This window comes from Crinia signifera, chromosome 1 (assembly GCF_055691185.1).
Source record: "Crinia signifera chromosome 1, ASM5569118v1, whole genome shotgun sequence".
Taxonomy (NCBI): domain Eukaryota; kingdom Metazoa; phylum Chordata; class Amphibia; order Anura; family Myobatrachidae; genus Crinia; species Crinia signifera.
Window position 1 is genome coordinate 358,919,738 of NC_139217.1, and position 19,031 is coordinate 358,938,768.

General features: G+C 45.2%; 1 protein-coding gene and 1 pseudogene across 7 annotated transcripts in view; one reads left to right on the top strand and one right to left on the bottom strand.

The window, feature by feature from the left end:
* ARVCF (ARVCF delta catenin family member) overlaps positions 1–19,031 on the bottom strand; it is a 576,304-nt gene that overhangs the window by 335,259 nt on the left and 222,014 nt on the right. The window lies entirely within an intron of this gene.
* The window catches only part of LOC146007530 (proteasome subunit alpha type-3-like), a 51,012-nt pseudogene that overhangs the window by 23,761 nt on the left and 8,220 nt on the right, over positions 1–19,031 (top strand).

Genomic DNA, 19,031 nt, shown 5'->3' on the forward strand with positions numbered 1-19,031 from the left:
AGGGAAGCTAAATGTTTATTGGCAGCAGTGTGTGGAGTACATTTGTTGAATTCATTGTGAAATTAAATTGATCATATATAAAAAGTTTGGTTCTGACGTTTTAGTCCACTGAGACTACGGGATTTATACTGTTCTCTGTAGCTTTCAATAAGTACTGGAGCCTTTAATCAAGCTGATCTCATAATACACAGATGTTTTACCAAGAATCCTGATATTGAAACAGTTCTGAAAGTAAACAACAGTTGGTACTCGGTGGAAATGTCATAGACCATCTCTGAGTTTATGGTAAGGTACAGGGAATTTCAATTGGAGTTAATACATACAGTTGTGCTCATAAGTTTACATACCCTAGCAGAATTTGTGATTTTCTGGCCATTAGTCAGAGAATATGATTGATAAACTCACAAACTTTTCTTTCACTCATGGTTAGTGGTTGGGTGAAGCCATTTATTGTCAAACAACTCTTTTTAAATCATAATGACAATAGAAACTACCCAAATGGCCCTGACCAATTAATCTACCAGTATATTTTTGGTTTGTGGGAGGAAACCAGAGTACCCAGAATAATCCAACAAAACCATGAGGAGAAAATACAAACTCCACACAGTTAGGGCCATGATAAGAATCAAAACCATGAACTCAGTGCTCAATGAAAACCATTAAACCATCCATACATCATCAGCCAGCTGTGTCACCCATGGCGTCTCGCAAGCCAGCAGGAAATAGCGGCAAGCCTAGCCTCGTCACACCCCCAAAATAAAGGCAACTATGGAAAATGGCAGCCACCTTCTCCCTGCCACCAAATGGCAGAAAATTGTCAAGCACTGACTGTCTATAAACTACAAAGTACTACAAAGTGCACTGTACGAGTCTGGTGCCTGCGTAAAGTAACAAACATAAGTGCTTGCAGCATGCTCTGCAGATCCAATGGGACCTGAATCAGGCCCTCTATGCTAGCAGATCCATGGCAGGCTTGGGTTATATTCTAGCAGATTTACCCATCCAGCATTTCTGAGGGAAGTAACCTGTATTATACACATTTATAAATATTGAAATTTGTTCCTGTTATTGCTGAAGTAATCTGAAGCCATCTCCTTTAAGAGACACTTTTCATTCAATCCAAGGCCTATCAAAATCCCCTGAGGTTTTAAACTGAGGGTACAGATGGAGCCCCTCTCAACTATCTTCCTTAGGTTTTGTCTCCATGTGTACTGTAGGTTAATTGAAGAATTTAGATAATTTCCTGTAGTTTGTTATGTACAGGTGAGCCCATTCCCAGATATACAAGCACATTTAAAAATCTTTATCATGTAAAATTAATATATGCAAAGTGAAAAAGTTAATTTTTAAGACACGCCAAACAAAATATATGACACCATCATTCTGAACAAAAGTGTGGATTGTAACCAGTAAGTTCCAGGCATGGTAATCGATATGAGAGCTCAAACTGGACCGGAGAGGTCATGGTAAGGTCACCTTCATTCTTTTGCTCTATGGATCTGTGTACTTACAAATTATTCAATCATTCTGTTGAGGAAACAGTGCAAGATGAGTTATTTATCGGGGTGCACTGTCCATTACTTAATAGCAGTGGTCATCAACCTCAATTGGGGTATGAGCAACTCGAGAAAAATGAAATGAAAGCAACACAAATTTTTTAAAAAAGAAATCTGACTAATAACTGAAACATTGAAGGTCATTTAATTCAAATGTATATGTTTAATAGGGAAAAATAATGCATTTGTTAGACAGAATCTCAAAATCCATAGATTTTGATGTGAGGGAAGGCCGAATTCCAGATCAGTGTGCTTAACCTGCTCCAAATATAAAATATTTCTTGCTCTCCTGAGGTTAGTCCTAGCCATAAAAGAGAATGATCTTAGCAAGTTACAAGGGAGACAGGGCAGAGAAAATGTGGATGATGTTTAGAAGAATTCTTAAGCATGAAGTCTGTATTGATGCTTTAACCTTTTGAGTGCCAACATCTCTGTGAGAGCTTAAAATATATGCTAAAAATGCCGCCGTCACTCACGTTTGTTATATAAATTCAAATAAATAATGTTGTGTAAAAAAAGATTATATTTCCAAATGTTTGCTTGCCAATTTTCACACCTATTTTGACTAATTCACTTAGCACTCAAAAGGTTTAAGGATTATACATTTAACCTCTTCAGGGACAAATTTATAATTTCATAGATATATATACACTTTTTTTTTTTTGCGTATATTTTATTGACCAGAAAAGAAAGAAAAAAGTAATCTGCGAAAATCCAGAAAAAGTAAATGGCCACATAAACGAGTACATTGGTCTTTGATGCTTGGTAAATATGAAATTATTCCATTCTTTCTAGACATACTGAATCTTTGCATTTTCCACAATGTAGTGAATGTGTCTGGTACAGTTTTTGTCATAGCATAGTGGAGGAATTAAAAGATACATTTTTTTGGGTCATAATGTCCAATTCCATCCAATCTTATTTCAGGTCAAACATTTTGCCAACGTTTTGGTGTGTTAGGTGTGTTAGGTTGTGTTTCCACACTAGAGTTAGTAGGCATCCCTAAGCATTTTCGCTTTGAATCATAATAAACTCATGTTGGTTTTTTCTCTAGGTTTGAAAAGGATCCATGTGTTTACAATGGAATCATTGCTACGCAATCCTATGGCATAGATCTACTCCTCCCATAAACTTGTTGTATTGGTTGACATGAAAAATGTTCTTGCACATGCCTGACAATACACTGTTCACACCATGCACGCCTTTCATTTTCTGTCCCATTTGAAGATGAATTCTTGCGACTCTATTCATACATATACAGTAGATGTGTCCTTTGATATCTTTGCTTGCACTGTGGATTGCTGAATCTTGTATTTCATGAAAAAGGGACCCACCAGTGGGAGCTGAAGTTAGCATGCAGTGCGGCACTGCTAGCAACAACATAAGTGGACACATTTGTTTGAACGGTACTTGTTTCCTAGCACGGCCACAATCGCGGGCATCGTGTACCTTTAAGTTAAGGTACACGATGCCCGCGATGGACCCGATTTCCTTTGAAATCAGGTCCATTTTGCCGGCAAAGGGAAAATCGCGGGCATCGCATCGGTCGCGACCATTAACATTGGCCCCGACGCGACCGACGCGATGCCCGCGATTTTGCCATAGGCTTCAATGTTAAAATATTTTTTAACATTGAAATCAGTAGCATCGCGTCGGTCTTGTGCCATTATAATGGCACAAGATGAGATGGACTTGATTAAGTCCATCTCACATAGTAAAAAATGTGAAATGGGCCAATATGACCCATTTCACATTATATATGTCCCCGTCGTCACCCCACAATTGCCGTGAACCCGAAGCGTGGCGAGCGCAGCGAGCCCGCGAGGGGCGGCGGTGCGCGTCCTCCGACCTTTTCATTCCCCTACTATCCAGGTTGGCGTGGAGTTGAGAATATAAAGTGTGGCGAGCGCAGCGAGCCACCGAGCCTGAAGCGTGGCGAGCGCAGCGAGCCCCGCGAGGGGACGTGTATACCTGTGAAGTTATACGCGTCCCCTCGCCACGCTTCGGGCTCGGTGGCTCGCTGCGCTCGCCACACTTTATATTCTCAACTCCACGCCGACGTGGATAGTAGGGGAATGAAAAGGTCGGAGGACGCGCTGCGCTCGCCACGCTTCGGGTTCACGTCAATTGTGGGGTGGGGTTTACGGTGTAAAATTGGGGGTCTAGGGAATATTTTACATTGAATCCAATGTAAAATCGGGTCCCAGGGACCCTATTCACATTTTTATTCAATTAAAAAATCGGGTCGGTCGCATCGCATGCGACCAAATCGCATGCGATGCGACCGACGCGATTTTTCCGACACGACCACCCCGATGGAAATCGGGGTGGCCGTGCTAGGAAACAAGTACCGTTTGAACAATATTATCCTCCTACAACAGAATTGTCACTTTCTGTTGATGTGGACAATGAAAATTTGGCTTGGCCCCTCCACTCTCTAGGCTGCTGCTAGGCAAAAAAGAAGATTGCTAGGTTTGATTGGCTTTATCACATTCTCCTAGAGTCAATCAGAGCACAGCCTTTACCCCTACAGCGCCATCCAGCTAAGGAACCACACACAGACCTATAGAATATATAGTGATACAAAATATGCACAGTTGCTAAATGTCCACAAATGTGGACATTTACTATTTATGTTGAATAGATGCAATACAAAAAACTAAGATAAATATATCGGGGGAAATTTACTAAGAGTACCAATACAAAAAATGTTACTTGTTTCCTAGCACGGCCACCACGATTTCTATCGTGGTGGTCGTGTCGGAAAAAATCGTGTCGGTCGCGTCGGGTGCATACCAAAACGCACACGACGCGACCGACGCGATGTACCCGATTTCTCCATAGGCTTCAATGTTAAATTATTTTAACATTGAAGCCTATGGAGAAATCGGGTCCATCGTGTCCATAGGCTTCAATGTAAAAAAAATTTTAACATTGAAACTGAGTCCATTTAACATAGTAAAAAATGTTAAAAGGGCCAATATGGGCCATTTCTCATTGGGTATGGCCCCGTCATGTGTGTAAAAAATAATGGCCCCCCATTGTGTCCGCCACCCCCACGATTGACGCGAACCCGGAGCGTGGCGAGCGCAGCGAGCCCGCGAGGGGCGGCGGTGCGCGTCCTCTGACCTTTTCATTCCCCTACTATCCACGTTGGCGTGGAGTTGAGAATAGATTAGTGTGGCGAGCGCAGCGAGCCACCGTGCCCGAAGCTTGGCGAGCCCCGTGAGGGGACGCTGATACCTTCACAGATCCCTGCGTCCCGTCGCGGGCTTCACAGGTATCAGCATCCGCTCGCCACGCTTCGGGCTCGGTGGCTCGCTGCGCTCGCCACACTAATCTATTCTCAACTCCACGCCGACGTGGATAGTAGGGGAATGAAAAGGTCGGAGGACGCGCACCGCCGCCCCTTGCGGGCTCGCTGTGCTCGCCACGCTTCGGGTTCACGTTAATCGTGGGGGTGGCGGCCACAATGGGGGGCCATTATTTTTTACACACATGACGGGGCCATAGCATATGAGAAATGGCCCTTATTCGGCCTTTTCCCATTTTTGAATATGTTAAATGGACTCAGTTTCAATGTTAAAATAATTTAACATTGAAGCCTATGGACAAATCGGGTCCATCGCATAGGCTTCAATGTTAAATATTTTAACATTGAAGCCTATGGGGAAATCGTGGGCATCGCAGGCATCGTGTGCCTTAACTTTAAGGCACACGATGCGACGCGATGCCCACGATTTCCCCATAGGCTTCAATGTTAAAATATTTTAACATTGAAGCCTATGGGGAAATCGTGGGCATCGCGTCGCATCGTGTGCCTTAAAGTTGCCCGCGATTGTGGCCGTGATAAGAAACAAGTACCCAAAAAATTGTATTCGTATTCTTGCTACAAATGAATACAACTGCATACGTCATATGCAAAGTCGTGTTCCGGAGGGGAATTTACAAAGCAGTCAAATACGACTGCTTTGTAACCCTCCGATGTCATATTAATTCGTATTAACGGCCGTATATACGGCCGCTAATACGAATTAGTGTAGGCAGTCTGCACGGATCAGTCAGATCCGTGCAGGCTGCAAGGTGTAAAAAAAATTTGAAAAAGAAATACATAAAAAAAAAAAAAAAAACGGCGTGGGGTCCCCCCCACAGCTGTAACCAGCACCAGGCTGAAAGAGCCGGGCCGGTAATAAAAAATCAGGAAACCCGACAAATAGGGGTACCCCGATTTTTTTAAACCAGCCCCAGGCTCCAGGTCTGCTTCCCAAAATATGGGGGACAAAATGACTAGGGGTCCCCCGTATTTTAAGAACCAGCCCCAGGCCAAACCAGCCAGCAGGGTAATGTCACAGCCAGGGGACACTTATTATATAAGTTCCCGCTGCCAAAACATCACCCTACTGACCAGTCAGAGTGGCCAGGGGCCCTGGGGGAGTGGGGACCCCCCCTCCAGGACTTACCTGACCAGGCTGAAGCCTGGTGCTGTCCCCGGTGGCCCTGGAGCGGTGGCCACCGGGCTGATTGAGTGTAAAAAAATAGAATAAAAACTATTGTTTTTAACTGTGGAACTATGAGTCCCAGCAAGCCTCCCCCGCAAGCTGGGACTTGGAGAACCACAAGTCCCAGCCTGCGGGGCATTAAAGGGCCCGCTGGCACTTGTAGTTTCACAGTAAAAAAAAATAGTGAAATAAACACACACTGACACACAATAAAAATAAAACTTTAATACATCCAAAGCCCATACATACTGATACTTACCTATCTTGAGCCCGTAGGTAGGTCCCTGGGTCTTGGTCCGGTGCCTTGTCCTGGTCCGGATCCATGTTGGCATTCGGCTCCATGTCGATGTCCATGTCGGCGGTGTCTGTCGGCGTCCATTCGGGTCCGAAGAAATCCAAGGGAGCCTGTGGAAGGAAATCCAACTCCTGCAGGTCCTCCTGTGAAGATCTGTAGATCCGACATAGTCCTGGTCTGTCACCTTCTGTGACCTGCCGGCGACTCCAGCAGCTCCCCGCATTGGACTGTGAGAGGCGCAGAGATGTTTCATCTTCCGCGCCTCTCCATAGAATGATTCTATTGGCCGCTAGGCTGCCAATCAGGAGCTGAGACATCGACATGGAGCCAAATGCCGACATGGATCCGGACCAGGACAAGGCACCGGACCAAGACCCAGGGACCTACTGACGGGCTCAAGATAGGTAAGTATCAGTATGTATGGGCTTTGGATGTATTAAAGTTTTCTTTTTATTGTGTGTCAGTGTGTGTTTATTTCACTATTTTTTTTACTGTGGAACTACAAGTGCCAGCGGGCACTTTAATGCCCCACAGGCTGGGACTTGTGGTTCTCCAAGTCCCAGCTTGCGGGGAAGGCTTGCTGGGACTCATAGTTCCACAGTTAAAAACAATAGTTTTTTATTCTATATTTTTACACTCAATCAGCACGGTGGCCACCGCTCCAGGGCCACCGGGGACAGCACCAGGCTTCAGCCTGGTCATGTAATTCCTGGAGGGGGGGGCCCCTTTATTGGGGGGGTCCCCACTCCCCCAGGGCCCCCGGCCAGGCTGACTGGTCAGTAAGGTGATGTTTTGGCCTCAGGAACTTATATAATAAGTGTCCCCCGGCTGTGACATTACCCTGCTGGTTTGGCCTGGGGCTGGTTCTTAAAATACGGGGGACCCCTAGTCATTTTGTCCCCCATATTTTGGGAACCAGCCCCGGACCTGGAGCCTGGTTTTAAAAAATCGGGGAACCCCTATTTGTCGGGTTTCCTGATTTTTTATTACCGGCCCGGCTCCTTCAGCCTGATGCTGGTTTCAGCTGTGGGGGGGGGACCCCGCACCGATTTTTTAAATTTATTTATTTAATTTTATATTTTTTAATCACACAAGTCTGCATGGATCTGACTGATCCGTGCAGGCTAAAGCCAAATACGACAGGAAAATAAGTGTATTTTCCTGCCGTATATATGCGCGGCCATTTCACGCCAATAAATCAGGAGTCACCATTCTTTTGAATGTTGATTCCTGTCGTATTCTAACGATGGTGTATGCATTTGTATTTGTAAATACAAATACGAATGTCCCATCAATATGAATACGAATATTTGTCATAGTAAATGCCAAAAATACGAATACACCCAAAAAAATTGTATTTTCCTAGGAAAATACGATTTTTTTCCACAAAATCCTATTAGTACATTTCCCCCATCATGACAATTCCTACAACTATCTAGAGTACGTAAAGTACATGTTTTTTATTGCCCATAACTTAATTATTTTATGTTGCAAAAATATACCACTTTATTGTTGCAAATTGTTGTTGAATTTGATGTGGCCCAATCAAATGTACAGAAATGATAAATGTTTTGTCTGTTAATAGATTTTAGATATTGACCGATTTCGTTCAAAATATATATTCAAACTTCAAAAAGCTATGCAACTAAAAATAAAGTTTTTCTATCAAAGTAAAACAAAGTCTTATTATTATTGTTATTGATTATTTATAAGGCGCAACAAGGTGTCCGCAGCGCCTAACAATACATAAATAAGCAAAAAAAATCTAAACAAGGAACGACAGTACAAGGCAATTTGGGACAAGTACATGGTAAATAAAGACCGTTCCATCAGGGGACAGGACACTGAAGCAATTATTAGGTTGGCAAAGATATATATTGACATGTATATTGTGAAGCTTGTGTCGGCAGGTTTCTAAACCAATTTCTCAGTGACCTGAGCCGGGTGCTGCACATTACATGCAGCACCTGGCTCCTGTCACTGTGTAGGAGCCGGCACTGCAGCCATAGCACTCCCGGGATCAGCATATGTCTCCCAGACCCCTGGGGCGAAATGTAATAGGGTGCGATTTTTAGACATGTGCGATTTTTGGTCAAAAAACGGCCGAAATCGCACATTTTCCGAAAATCGCACATTTAATAGGTTGAAAATCGCGGTAAAAAATCACACTTTTTACCGCGAAATCGCACTTTTAGAAGTGCGATTTTTAGTCACATTTCAATTCGCATCCAGATGTTTTCCCATTATAAAGTATACAACTCGCAAATGTAATAGGGTGTGATTTTTGGTAAATGTTACCAAAAATCGCAAAAAAAATAGACCAGGTTCTGACAGGCGAATTTGACAGAACCATGCACAGATCATTGAGATCTGTGCATGGTCCTGTTAATAAAAATGTGTAAAAGTGTTTTTATTAAAAAAAAACGGCGTAGGGTCCCCCCTCCTAAGCATAACCAGCCCCGGGCTCATTGAGCCGGACCTGGTTCCAAAAATACGGGGGGACAAAAAGCATAGGGGTCCCCCGTATTTCTGAAACCAGCCCCGGACTCTTGGACCGGTCCTGGTTCCAAAAATACGGGGGACAAAAAATCTGGGGGTCCCCCGTATTTTGAAACCAGCACCGGGCTCCAACAGCCCGCGGTGTCATGCCACAGCCGGGGGACACTTTTTATACAAGGTCCCCCGGCCAAAACATGAGCACCGTGGCTGGTCAGCCTTGGACGGGGTACCTGGAGGAGTGGGGACCCCCCCAATAAAGGGGTCCCCCCCCCCCCAGGCTTCACCCGTCCAGGGCTGAAGCCCGGGGCTGTCACCGGCGTCCGTGGCCAGTGGACGCCGGCCTGATAGGGTTAAATCCATCATACATATCATTACATTGCTTTATACCGGCGAACTACAAGTGCCAGCAGACCTCCCCCGCATGCTGGGACTTGGAGAACCACAAGTCCCAGCATGCGGGGCATTAATGGGCCCGCTGGGACTTGTAGTCCACCTGTAAAAAGAATGTTTATAAAAAACACACACACAGAGAAGTAAAAGTTTATTACACACACACACCTCACTTTTACACCAGCGTTACTTACCATTCCTGGATCCAGCGCTGGTCTGGCTGCTTTACAGCCGGCTCCCCCCGAACTGACAGGCAGCGGGGAGAACCGGCTTTCTCCGTTGCCTCTAACAGCTTCTGTAGCGCTGTCCGAGTGCTACAGAGGCTGAGAGCGTGATTGGCTGAGCTACAGTATGCGTCTCCATGGAGACGCATAGCTCAGTCCTGATTGGCTGAGCTATGCGTCTCCATGGAGACGCATACTGTAGCTCAGCCAATCACGCTCTCAGCCTCTGTAGCACTCGGACAGCGCTACAGAAGCTGTTAGAAGCAACGGAGAAAGCCGGTTCTCCCCGCTGCCTGTCAGTTCGGGGGGAGCCGGCTGTAAAGCAGCCAGACCAGCGCTGGATCCAGGAATGGTAAGTAACGCTGGTGTAAAAGTGAGGTGTGTGTGTGTACTAAACTTTTACTTCTCTGTGTGTGTGTTTTTTATAAACATTCTTTTTACAGGTGGACTACAAGTCCCAGCGGGCCCATTAATGCCCCGCATGCTGGGACTTGTGGTTCTCCAAGTCCCAGCATGCGGGGGAGGTCTGCTGGCACTTGTAGTTCGCCGGTATAAAGCAATGTAATGATATGTATGATGGATTTAACCCTATCAGGCCGGCGTCCACTGGCCACGGACGCCGGTGACAGCCCCGGGCTTCAGCCCTGGACGGGTGAAGCCTGGGGGGGGGACCCCTTTATTGGGGGGGTCCCCACTCCTCCAGGTACCCCGTCCAAAGCTGACCAGCCACGGTGCTCATGTTTTGGCCGGGGGACCTTGTATAAAAAGTGTCCCCCGGCTGTGGCATGACACCGCGGGCTGTTGGAGCCCGGTGCTGGTTTCAAAATACGGGGGACCCCCAGATTTTTTGTCCCCCGTATTTTTGGAACCAGGACCGGTCCAAGAGTCCGGGGCTGGTTTCAGAAATACGGGGGACCCCTATGCTTTTTGTCCCCCCGTATTTTTGGAACCAGGTCCGGCTCAATGAGCCCGGGGCTGGTTATGCTTAGGAGGGGGGACCCCACGCCGTTTTTTTTTTTACTTTATTTTTTTGCACAAAATCGCATTTATGAAAATGCGCACATTTTCATGACTGAAAATGCGCACATTTTCATGACTAAAAATCGCCCGAAATCGCGGCAAATCGCATTTTTTGCCGCTAATTCGCATCTCATTACATATGCGAATTCGCGGCAAAAAACGCGATTTTTTAAAGGTGCGATTTCTGGCGAGTTTGGAACTCGTCCAAAAATCACACCCTATTACATTTCGCCCCTGGAGTGCAAATGGGGGTTTGGGCTGTTAGGCCATGCCCTCTCATGCTTGCTAGTCACTCTTATAGTGAGTAATTCATCCAGGCTGCAAAAGATGAGTTTCGATGCAGAAATATAGTATTATATATTATTATAGAGCACATTACTGTTATACTTCTATTTTTCTGTATTCTTAGCAGGTAGCCTGTCAATTCTAGATGTATTGATTACCAGTTACCAGCCACAATTAACAGAAATCAGGTTTATTTAAAGAGAGTGCTTATTTTGGTACTTGTTTCCTAGCATGGCGCCAGCGATGGAAATTGTATCCATCGGGTCCCCAAAAAAAATTGCGTCGATCGCATCGCATGCAACCAAATCGCATGCGATGCGATCGACGCGATTTTGTAAAATGTAAAATGGTCCCTGAGACCCGATTTTACATTGGCCCCAATGTTAAATGCCCCCCAGACCCCGATTTTCATTGTTTCCCCACCCTGATGGGTCAAATGGCCCCCCCATTGTTAACGCCACCCCACGATGAACGCCAACCCAAAGCGTGGCGAGTGCAGCGAGCCCGTGAGGGGCGGTGGTACGCGTCCTCCGACCTTTTCATACCCCCACTATACACGTCGGTGTGGAGTTGATTCTATATAGTGTGGCGAGCGCAGTGAGCCCTGCGAGGGGACGCGCATTACTTCACAGGTATTACGCGTCCGCTCGACACGATTCGGGCTCGGTGGCTCGCTGCGCTCGCCACACTATATAATATCAACTCAACGCCGACGTGGATAGTGGAGGTATGAAAAGGTCAGAGGACGCGTACCACCGCCCCTCGCGGGGTCGCTGCGCTCGCCACGCTTCGGGTTGGCGTTCATCGTGGGGTGGCGTTAACAATGGGGGGGGGGGCATTTGTAATGTAAATTACCCATCAGGGTGGGTATACAATGAAAAATCGGGTCCATTGGCCCATTTAACATTGTTCCCTATGTAAAATCGGGTCCATCGCATTGGTCGCATTGTATGCCATTATAATGGCATACAATGGACCCGATTTTACATAGGAATTTAACATTGAATACAATGCATTCAATGTTAAATCGTGTTGGTCACGTCGTTCGCATCGCATAGCCCTAAAATCACGTTGGTCGCGACCATCGCATACCTTAAGTTAAGGTATGCGATCACCCACGACGAGCGCCGTGCTAGGAAACAAGTACCCTTATTTTTTTATTACTGGGACAGAGAACTAAAATTAAGTTTCAAGAGGAGGATTAGGTCTTCTGAAAATCATGGAGAAAGTAATTCACTAAGTAACAATAATTTGAGAAAATAACTGATCTTGATGACAGAAAAGGACATTTGTGCAAACCACGGAGTCTATACTATAGTTACCAGAGTCATTCAATCATTGTCTAATACTGTAAACCTTATTGCTTGATCTTCCCAACAAGGAGCCACTCTGAAGTGATGTGGAGAAGGATGAACTTCAGATCACTTCATCTATTTACATTTCTACCTCTTGAAAATGGAAAGCCACTTATGTTCCTGAAGAAGATCAAAAAATGGATTTGGAAGCAGCTAGATCTGATAGAAATCATATAATGTTTGAAGAACAACAAGATGACAAGTGGGTCATTTTTGTGCACGTTAATGAGAAAATATTGGCTAAGTATCATATTCATCATCATAATCATAATTAACACTTTAATATTTTTTTATACTAGGAGACTACAAGATCATTGTTTTTCAATGAAAGTATACAAATCTCTGGTCGTCTTCAGCAGTATTTTTGGAGGAAGGCTACATTATATCAGAGTACCTGAAGAGCAGCTATTATTGATTCATCACAGCAAATACATAAATGTACAGCTAGATTCTTGGATAATCAGATGGGCCACAGAGAGCATCATTCTTAATGTTCTGGCAAGATGCATCAAAGTATATACACCTTCTTATCACATTTGCTTGGCCAGGCTAGAAGCAGCAGAATGCACACTGAGTGGTTATTAAGGACACAATAATATAAACCATTGTTATGATTATTGGAAAACAATCACCATAGCTCCTTTCATCATGAAAAAGTACAAACAGGTCAGGAAATGACAAGACTGTATAAAGGAACACGAATCAGAATTCAAAGAAGAAAAGCAATCTACAGTACTGCATCATCTTTAATAACCTTGCTGGGTAATAGAAACACTTTACCATGCACAGGGCCGGATTAAGCCATCCGGGACCCGGGTCACCTTAGACAGGTGGGCCCCCTCCCACTTGTCATTACTGGCCACAAACTGCACGGGAGAATATTACACTGTCAAAACACAGAGTAACGGCAGTATAAACTTGGTCAATGGGTAACTGCAGGGGGGGGGGGGGGGGGTGTGGATTAATATAAACATATATTATATATAAAGGAACCAATTGGACCCAGCATTCGTTCAAAGCAATGTAGCCAGTTTAGTGCTCAGGTGCCTTCCGTGGGCAAGAAAATACCAATGCAGCAGTGTAAAAAACAGCGGCACTCTCCAGACTTGTATTGTAGGTAGAAAGCAAACTTTATTCTGACATGTTTCGGGGAGAAATCCTGGTCATCAGGGAGCAAAGTACATTTGTTCACATGCCAAATATAAGGACAGCAACAGGACACACCTCCACCAATGAGGGAACAGCCTGCACCTTGGTCACACCCCAATGGTAATCGTGCCTGGCGAGGTGTAATTTAACCAGCCGCGCTGCTCCATGGCATCAGCTGTGCCCTTAACATAATAAAATAACACTTATAATAGAGTGTAAAAAATATTAAAAGACATCCACTAACAAAAAATGTTAAATACATATCTTATCATAGTAAAGTTACAATTGCAACCTGTTCAAGTATATTTTACATTTCATAGAAAAAATGGTTTGCACTAATGCAAATCACACACTGAGGTATTGGTTATTAATTGTATACAAATAAAGTAGCCCTATTGTTTATAAAAAAACTGTGTAAACCAAGTTTCTCGTTTAGTCCCCTCGGGGACAAAGTGTCCAATTTCATAATCCACCTACTTTCCATATGCAGCAACAGTCTACTCCTATCACCACCTCTTTCTCCCCGAAACATGTCGGAATAAAGTTCGCTTTCTACCTGCAATACAAGTCTGGAGAGTGCCGCCGTTTCTTACGCTGCCTTGGATTAAAAACCCTCCCATGACGAGGGCGCTGCTGCTGTCCTCCATGGGCCTGAGAAGCTTATGATTAGCTCCACCAAGCAGAACTCAGCACATGCCTCTAAGCCTCTGACCTCTTGTGCAAAGTCTCATGGGACTTAGTCAACTCCAAGTCATGCACTGCACACTTATGCAGTCAGTGTGCCTTGTTTCCTGATGCTCAGCACATTGGCAGATAGGTGAAACTCCAGCACTACCCAATCCCTATGCATAAAACCTTTAGCTAAAAATAATATACAGTATATATATATATATATATATATATATATATATATATATATATATATATATACATGCCAACCACAGGGGGCCCCTAGATAGAGCTGACCCCCTGTGCCCCCCCTTCCCCCTCTAAATCCAGCCCTGACCAGGGATATCTATATCTGTCCTCTCTTGACCAGGGAAATTCAACATGCAGATCCTACAGCTGTTGTGGAACTACACATTCCTGCACCGTTTTGCTAGGGCTTAGGGCATGCAAAAAGTAGGGCAGTGCATGCTGGGATGTTTAGTTCCACAGTAGCTGGAAAGTCACATGTAAAATAAATGTTATATTCAAAGATGTGCTTGTGACCTTATAGCCATACCATGGGCGAAATGTAATAGGGTGTGATTTGTTAGACATGTGCGATTTTTGGTCAAAAACGGCCGAAATCGCACTTTTTCCGAAAATCGCACATTTAATAGGTTGAAAATCGCGGTAAAAAATCGCACTTTTTACCGCGAAATCGCACTTTTCTAAGTGCGATTTTTAGTCACATTTCAATTCGCATCCAGATGTTTTCCCATTATAAAGTATACAACTCGCAAATGTAATAGGGTGCGATTTTTGGTCAATGTTACCAAAAATCGCAAAAAAAATAGACCAGGTTCTGACAGGCGATTTTGACAGAACCATGCACAGATCATTGAGATCTGTGCATGGTTCTGTTAATAAAAATGTGTAAAAGTGTTTTTATAAAAAAAAAACGGCGTGGGGTCCCCCCTCCTAAGCATAACCAGCCCCGGGCTCATTGAGCCGGACCTGGTTCCAAAAATACAGGGGGACAAAAAGCATAGGGGTCCCCCGTATTTCTGAAACCAGCCCCGGACTCTTGGACCGGTCCTGGTTCCAAAAATACGGGGGACAAAAAATCTGGGGGTCCCCCGTATTTTGAAACCAGCACCGGGCTCCAACAGCCCGCGGTGTCATGCCACAGCCGGGGGACACTTTTTATACAAGGTCCCCCGGCCAAAACATGAGCACCGTGGCTGGTCAGCCTTGGACGGGGTACCTGGAGGAGTGGGGACCCCCCCAATAAAGGGGTCCCCCCCCCCAGGCTTCACCCGTCCAGGGCTGAAGCCCGGGGCTGTCACCGGCGTCCGTGGCCAGTGGACGCCGGCCTGATAGGGTTAAATTCATCATACATATCATTACATTGCTTTTTACCGGCGAACTACAAGTGCCAGCAGACCTCCCCCGCATGCTGGGACTTGGAGAACCACAAGTCCCAGCATGCGGGGCATTAATGGGCCCGCTGGGACTTGTAGTCCACCTGTAAAAAGAATGTTTATAAAAAACACACACACAGAGAAGTACAAGTTTATTACACACACCTCAATTTTACACCAGCGTTACTTACCATTCCTGGATCCAGCGCTGGTCTGGCTGCTTTACAGCCGGCTCCCCCCGAACTGACAGGCAGCGGGGAGAAGCGGCTGTCTCCGTCGCTTCTAACAGCCTCTGTAGCGCTGTCCGAGTGCTACAGAGGCTGAGAGCGTGATTGGCTGAGCTATGCGTCTCCATGGAGACGCATACTGTAGCTCAGCCAATCACGCTCTCAGCCTCTGTAGCACTCGGACAGCGCTACAGAGGCTGTTAGAAGCGACGGAGACAGCCGCTTCTCCCCGCTGCCTGTCAGTTCGGGGGGAGCCGGCTGTAAAGCAGCCAGACCAGCGCTGGATCCAGGAATGGTAAGTAACGCTGGTGTAAAATTGAGGTGTGTGTAATAAACTTGTACTTCTCTGTGTGTGTGTTTTTTATAAACATTCTTTTTACAGGTGGACTACAAGTCCCAGCGGGCCCATTAATGCCCCGCATGCTGGGACTTGTGGTTCTCCAAGTCCCAGCATGCGGGGGAGGTCTGCTGGCACTTGTAGTTCGCCGGTAAAAAGCAATGTAATGATATGTATGATGAATTTAACCCTATCAGGCCGGCGTCCACTGGCCACGGACGCCGGTGACAGCCCCGGGCTTCAGCCCTGGACGGGTGAAGCCTGGGGGGGGGGGACCCCTTTATTGGGGGGGTCCCCACTCCTCCAGGTACCCCGTCCAAGGCTGACCAGCCACGGTGCTCATGTTTTGGCCGGGGGACCTTGTATAAAAAGTGTCCCCCGGCTGTGGCATGACACCGCGGGCTGTTGGAGCCCGGTGCTGGTTTCAAAATACGGGGGACCCCCAGATTTTTTGTCCCCCGTATTTTTGGAACCAGGACCGGTCCAAGAGTCCGGGGCTGGTTTCAGAAATACGGGGGACCCCTATGCTTTTTGTCCCCCCGTATTTTTGGAACCAGGTCCGGCTCAATGAGCCCGGGGCTGGTTATGCTTAGGAGGGGGGACCCCACGCCGTTTTTTTTTTAACTTTTTTTTTTTGGAACAAAATCGCATTTATGAAAATGCGCACATTTTCATGACTGAAAATGCGCACATTTTCATGACTAAAAATCGCGGCAAATCGCGGCAAATCGCATTTTTTGCCGCTAATTCGCATCTCATTACATATGCGAATTCGCGGCAAAAAACGCGATTTTTAAAGGTGCGATTTGGTGCGATTTTTTTTTAGTCTAAAAATCGCACCCTATTACATTTCGCCCCATATCTTTTAGAGACCAGACTGGATCTGTAGATTTAAGGGTACTTATATGTTAGTTGGGCGCCCACTATAGTTGGGATGCGGTCATTTGGTCGAATGCATTATGGTCGAATGTCATTACATCGAATCCATTAGGTCGAATTGCTAAAAGGTCGACATGATTCTAGGTCGACATGGGAAAAGGTCGAAATGATTCTAGGTCGAAAGGTCATTAGTTCGACAGGTCATTAGGTCGACAAGGTCATTAGTTCGACATTGTCTAGGTCGACATTCACAAAGTCGACATGGGGTTTTTCACTGACATGTGCTGACAGGCGGTATTTCATGCCCTACCATCCACTAGGGCGTGGTGGGAGAATAAAATAGTGTGCCGAGCGTAGCGAGGCACCGTGCCCGACGCATTGCGAGCGCAGCGAGCGATGCGAGGGGATGCAGTGCACTTTAAACTGTGTCCATGTCGACTGTGTTGACATTCAGGTAAAAAAACAGTGAAAAACCCCATGTCGACTTTGTGAATGTCGACCTAGACAATGTCGAACTAATGACCTTTCGACCTAGAATCATTTCGACCTTTTCCCATGTCGACCTAGAATCATGTCGACCTTTTAGCAATTCGACCTAATGGATTCGATGTAATGACATTCGACCATAATGCATTCGACCAAACGATCCCAACCCCTATAGTTACTACGCTCATACCTCCACTATCCATGTCAGCATGGAGTTGATTTTCTATAGTGTGGCGAGCGCATGTATGGCTACATGAAAGACACGTCATAAAATGACTTACATTCAAATGTGGATGAGCCCCACAGCAGAGAGTATGATCAGCTGTACTTGTTGAGGAAAATACACTGATACGTCTCAGGGCTTGTTCATGGATTTTGCGATGTGCTGGTCTGGGGAGAGTTTGAAGAGACTGCTACTGCCGAGCAGCTGCAGTCTCCTCTGTCCCTGGTGCAGGGGATGGGGGAGAGATCAGGTGAAAAAAAATTTATTTTGTAGATCTTTTGTTTAGGAATCAAAAACAAAAAACTGGCTTTTCCACTTCATTCACAATTGCACCTTGTAGAAATTGCTACCAAATGTATCAACCAGCTGAAAGATTGTATTACGGTACACATTCAAAGGAAATCTTTAATGTGAGGATGTTTTTTTCCTCTGTAGACACATCGGGCATTGAGAACTAATTACAAGGTACAAGATAAGAGTAGCACTAATTACCATTGATAGAGCTGTGGTCAAAAAAATTAATTATACAAATTTATTATACATAAATTGATATATCATACTAAATACATATACAACTACAGTTGATTAAATCATCATACAATTGAAACAATGAGGATTAAATGTACTGCTCTTGGATGACATATGATTGTCACCCAATAGCGGTATGACAATCATACTGTATATCATCCAAAAGTGGTACATTTCCTGTGAGTGCTCAGTCCTCTATATGAAATTGAGGTGGGAATGCATACCATGAGTGTCCACTGTAGAGGGATATACAGTAGGTCACCGCTGGAATGTAGACTAAAGATGATGACAATCACCACCGGAGGAAGATTGGCTACTGCTGAATTTTGGGGTGTCCTTATTAGTTGGCGGTGTCTCTGTATCCAAGTAGGTATCAGTGGAAATTAGGTTTGAATTGGAGAGATTCCTGTTTGGACCAGCTCAGTAACCACTAATACACCTTAAATACCTTTTACACCAAAAATCCCGGATCCGACCCGGCATTTGGATTTTTGCAGCAGTGTAAAGGGGGTATTATTTAAACCTGGGAATATGGTACCTTATTTCCACTGGTACCTACATGAATACAGAGACATTGCTAACTAGTGAGGATGCCCTAAAATTCAGCCCCCCATCCCTTGTACCAGGGACAGAGGAAACTGCAGCTGCACAGCAGCCCGGTACACAGCATAATGTGCAGGGGTCAATTTTTAACTTTATTAGGCCTTCTATGATTATGCTGGGAACCCAATACATTTGTATAATTTATTCCACTGACCACAGCTCTATCATTTGTATTTAGCTCTACTCTTACCTTGTATTCTCTATTAGGAACGGACACTTCCCAGAGTTAGCTGCTTGGTAACACACCCCTCATAAGCACCTAAACCTTTTTTAGGTACTGTAAACTCTTGCTTCCATGGAGAACTAATTGTATATCAACCTGTTTTCACATATGTTATATGTTCACATATGTACACCGATAGAGGGTGTGGGAGGCTCCCAATCAAACTGATCTGAATGTTTAATTC